The sequence below is a fragment of the Oncorhynchus keta genome, unplaced genomic scaffold, assembly GCF_023373465.1.
Source record: "Oncorhynchus keta strain PuntledgeMale-10-30-2019 unplaced genomic scaffold, Oket_V2 Un_contig_11318_pilon_pilon, whole genome shotgun sequence".
NCBI lineage: Eukaryota > Metazoa > Chordata > Actinopteri > Salmoniformes > Salmonidae > Oncorhynchus > Oncorhynchus keta.
This window is the reverse complement of record NW_026277436.1, coordinates 3,105-7,500: the sequence shown is the minus strand read 5'-3', so window position 1 is coordinate 7,500 and position 4,396 is coordinate 3,105. Positions and strand designations below refer to the sequence as shown.

At 45.9% G+C, this 4,396-nt stretch overlaps 1 pseudogene; it reads left to right on the top strand.

Annotated features, from left to right (window-relative positions):
• LOC127917382 (transmembrane channel-like protein 7) overlaps positions 1 to 2,034 on the top strand; it is an 8,618-nt pseudogene extending 6,584 nt beyond the window's left edge.
• Positions 2,035 to 4,396: the final 2,362 nt, after the last annotated feature.

Here is a 4,396-nt window from a genome sequence, read left to right as displayed (position 1 = left end):
CCAGTGCTGTGTTCCAAAGATCCCCTCTTCTTCAGTTCTGTTCCACTTCTCTCCCTCATCTCCCTCTCTCTCCCCTTTCCCCCTAAGACCTCCCTCCCTCCTTCTCCCCTTTCTCTCCTATCTTCTCCCTACTCTCCCCTCTCTCTCCCTCATCTCTCCCCCTCTCTTTCCCTCTCACTCCCTCTCTCCCCTCTGTCTCTCCTATCCCTCTCCCCTCTCATTCTTAAATATGCATGTAATACTTTCCCTCTCTTCTCCCTGTGGTCCCTCTTTGTTTAATGTAAAGCTCTCTCTCCTCCCTCCCTCTGTCCCTCTTTCCCTGCTCTCTCTCCCTCTCCTCCCCCTCTCTCCCTTCTCTCCCCTTCTCCTCTCTCCTCTCTCTCCCCCTCTCTCTCTCTCTCTCCTCTCTTTCTCCCCTCTCTCCCTCTCTCTCCCTCTCTCTCTCTCCCTCTCTCCCCTCTCTCCCCCTCTCTCCCTCTCTCTCCCTCTCTCCCCCCTCTTCCCCCTCTCTCTCCTTCTCTCTCCTTCTCCCCCTCTTTCTCCCCCTCTCTCTCCCTCTCTCTCCCTCTCTTGCCCCTCTCTCTCCCTCTCTCTCTCCCCCTCATCCCCCTCCTCCTCCCAGTTGACAGTTCTCCAGTGCTGTGTTCCGGCCCAGAGAATGTTCCGTGCCTCAAGTTCTTCAGTTCTGTTCCACTTCATGTTACTACTGGGTCTCATCATGGCAGTCATCACCCTCGGAAGTAACCTCCACCAGTAAGACCTCCCTCCTCTCTTTCTCCTCTCTTTCTCTTCTATTTCTCTCTACTAGAATCACCCTCCACCAGTAAGACCTCCCGCCTCTCTTTCTCTTCTATTTCTCTCTACTAGCATCACCCTCCAACAGTAATTATGAAAGAAATAGAAACAGATCATAAATTACTCCTGGTTCCTCCACCAGTCTTTCTCCTCTCTTCTTCTGTTCTGCAAAGCTACTAGAATCACCCTCCACCAGTAACACTCCTCCAGCTCCTGGTCTTTCTCCTACTCTTTTAATGTTCTGTTTCTCTCTACTAGAATCACCCTCCACCAGTAAGACCCCCTCCTCTCTTTCTCTTCTATTTCTCTCTACTAGCATCACCCTCCAACAGTAATTATGAAAGAAATAGAAACAGATCATAAATTACTCCTCTGGTTCCTTGAGTCTGATTCCTCTCAAGGTTTCTTCCAATCTGCAAAGCACTGTACTTGCAAAGCACTGTACCCCCCCAGGTTCGAACCTTCCTGCCACCCACTGATACTCCAGCTGTGGTCCGTTCGTGGGCAGCGCTACAGTGTTTAATGTAACAGCTGTGTGTGTGGACAGTCTACCAGGACCGGCCCAGTCCACTCTGGGCGCAGATACCTGTCCTCAGAGGCCTTTGTCCTGCCGCTGATACTGGCGCAGATGTAGGTGATATAGATCATACACACATACACACACACCGGCCTGCCACCCACTGATACTGGCGCAGATGTAGGTGATATAGATCATATACACATACACACACACCGGCCTGCCACCCACTGATACTGGCGCAGATGTAGGTGATATAGATCACACACACCGGCCTGCCACCCACTGATACTGGCGCAGATGTAGGTGATATAGATCACACACACCGGCCTGCCACCCACTGATACTGGCGCAGATGTAGGTGATATAGATCATATACACATACACACACATACACACACACCGGCCTGCCACCCACTGATACTGGCGCAGATGTAGGTGATATAGATCATATACACATACATACACACCGGCCTGCCACCCACTGCTACTGGCTCAGAGGTGCAATAGGTGAAATAGAACCTGACTCCTCTCATAGATACTGTTTCTTACAGGTCATAGAAATAAAATGAATAGAACATGACACGTTCCTGTTGCCATGGATGTAAATGTTACAGATTGTATATCATCTTACCATTTCCCCCAGTGTTGTCCTGACTCCTTTGAGTCGCATGAGAGAGCCAGTGGAAAAGTTCGAGAGACTGAAGGACATGCTGGTGATGGTAGGTTACCAATAAATGGTAGCCATGATAACAGATTAGTTAAGCCTAATCCAGCTGCTGGTGATGGTAGGTTACCTACTGATAACAGTATTAGTTAAGCCTAATCCAGCTGCTGGTGATGGTAGGTTACCTACTGATAACAGTATTAGTTAAGCCTAATCCAGCTGCTGGTGATGGTAGGTTACCTACTGATAACAGTATTAGTTAAGCCTAATCCAGCTGCTGGTGATGGTAGGTTACCTACTGATAACAGTATTAGTTAAGCCTAATCCAGCTGCTGGTGATGGTAGGTTACCTACTGATAACAGTATTAGTTAAGCCTAATCCAGCTGCTGGTGATGGTAGGTTACCTACTGATAACAGTATTAGTTAAGCCTAATCCAGCTGCTGGTGATGGTAGGTTACCTACTGATAACAGTATTAGTTAAGCCTAATCCAGCTGCTGGTGATGGTAGGTTACCTACTGATAACAGTATTATTAGTTAAGCCTAATCCAGCTGCTGGTGATGGTAGGTTACCTACTGATAACAGTATTAGTTAAGCCTAATCCAGCTGCTGGTGATGGTAGGTTACCTACTGATAACAGTATTAGTTAAGCCTAATCCAGCTGCTGGTGATGGTAGGTTACCTACTGATAACAGTATTAGTTAAGCCTAATCCAGCTGCTGGTGATGGTAGGTTACCTACTGATAACAGTATTAGTTAAGCCTAATCCAGCTGCTGGTGATGGTAGGTTACCTACTGATAACAGTATTAGTTAAGCCTAATCCAGCTGCTGGTGATGGTAGGTTACCTACTGATAACAGTATTAGTTAAGCCTAATCCAGCTGCTGGTGATGGTAGGTTACCTACTGATAACAGTATTAGTTAAGCCTAATCCAGCTGCTGGTGATGGTAGGTTACCTACTGATAACAGTATTAGTTAATCCAGCTGCTGGTGAATCCAGCTGCTGGTGATGGTAGGTTACCTACTGATAACAGTATTAGTTAAGCCTAATCCAGCTGCTGGTGATGGTAGGTTACCTACTGATAACAGTATTAGTTAAGCCTAATCCAGCTGCTGGTGATGGTAGGTTACCTACTGATAACAGTATTAGTTAAGCCTAATCCAGCTGCTGGTGATGGTAGGTTACCTACTGATAACAGTATTAGTTAAGCCTAATCCAGCTGCTGGTGATGGTAGGTTACCTACTGATAACAGTATTAGTTAAGCCTAATCCAGCTGCTGGTGATGGTAGGTTACCTACTGATAACAGTATTAGTTAAGCCTAATCCAGCTGCTGGTGATGGTAGGTTACCTACTGATAACAGTATTAGTTAAGCTCCAGCTGCTGGTGATGGTAGGTTACCTACTGATAACAGTATTAGTTAAGCCTAATCCAGCTGCTGGTGATGGTAGGTTACCTACTGATAACAGTATTAGTTAAGCCTAATCCAGCTGCTGGTGATGGTAGGTTACCTACTGATAACAGTATTAGTTAAGCCTAATCCAGCTGCTGGTGATGGTAGGTTACCTACTGATAACAGTATTAGTTAAGCCTAATCCAGCTGCTGGTGATGGTAGGTTACCTACTGATAACAGTATTAGTTAAGCCTAATCCAGCTGCTGGTGATGGTAGGTTACCTACTGATAACAGTATTAGTTAATCCAGCTGCCTAATCCAGCTGCTGGTGATGGTAGGTTACCTACTGATAACAGTATTAGTTAAGCCTAATCCAGCTGCTGGTGATGGTAGGTTACCTACTGATAACAGTATTAGTTAAGCCTAATCCAGCTGCTGGTGATGGTAGGTTACCTACTGATAACAGTATTAGTTAAGCCTAATCCAGCTGCTGGTGATGGTAGGTTACCTACTGATAACAGTATTAGTTAAGCCTAATCCAGCTGCTGGTGATGGTAGGTTACCTACTGATAACAGTATTAGTTAAGCCTAATCCAGCTGCTGGTGATGGTAGGTTACCTACTGATAACAGTATTAGTTAAGCCTAATCCAGCTGCTGGTGATGGTAGGTTACCTACTGATAACAGTATTAGTTAAGCCTAATCCAGCTGCTGGTGATGGTAGGTTACCTACTGATAACAGTATTAGTTAAGCCAATCCAGCTGCTGGTGATGGTAGGTTACCTACTGATAACAGTATTAGTTAAGCCTAATCCAGCTGCTGGTGATGGTAGGTTACCTACTGATAACAGTATTAGTTAGCTGCTGGTGATGGTAGGTTACCTACTGATAACAGTATTAGTTAAGCCAATCCAGCTGCTGGTGATGGTAGGTTACCTAATAACAGTATTAGTTAGTTTCAATCCAGCTGCTGGTGATGGTAGGTTACAGCTGCTGGTGATGGTAGGTTACCTACTGATA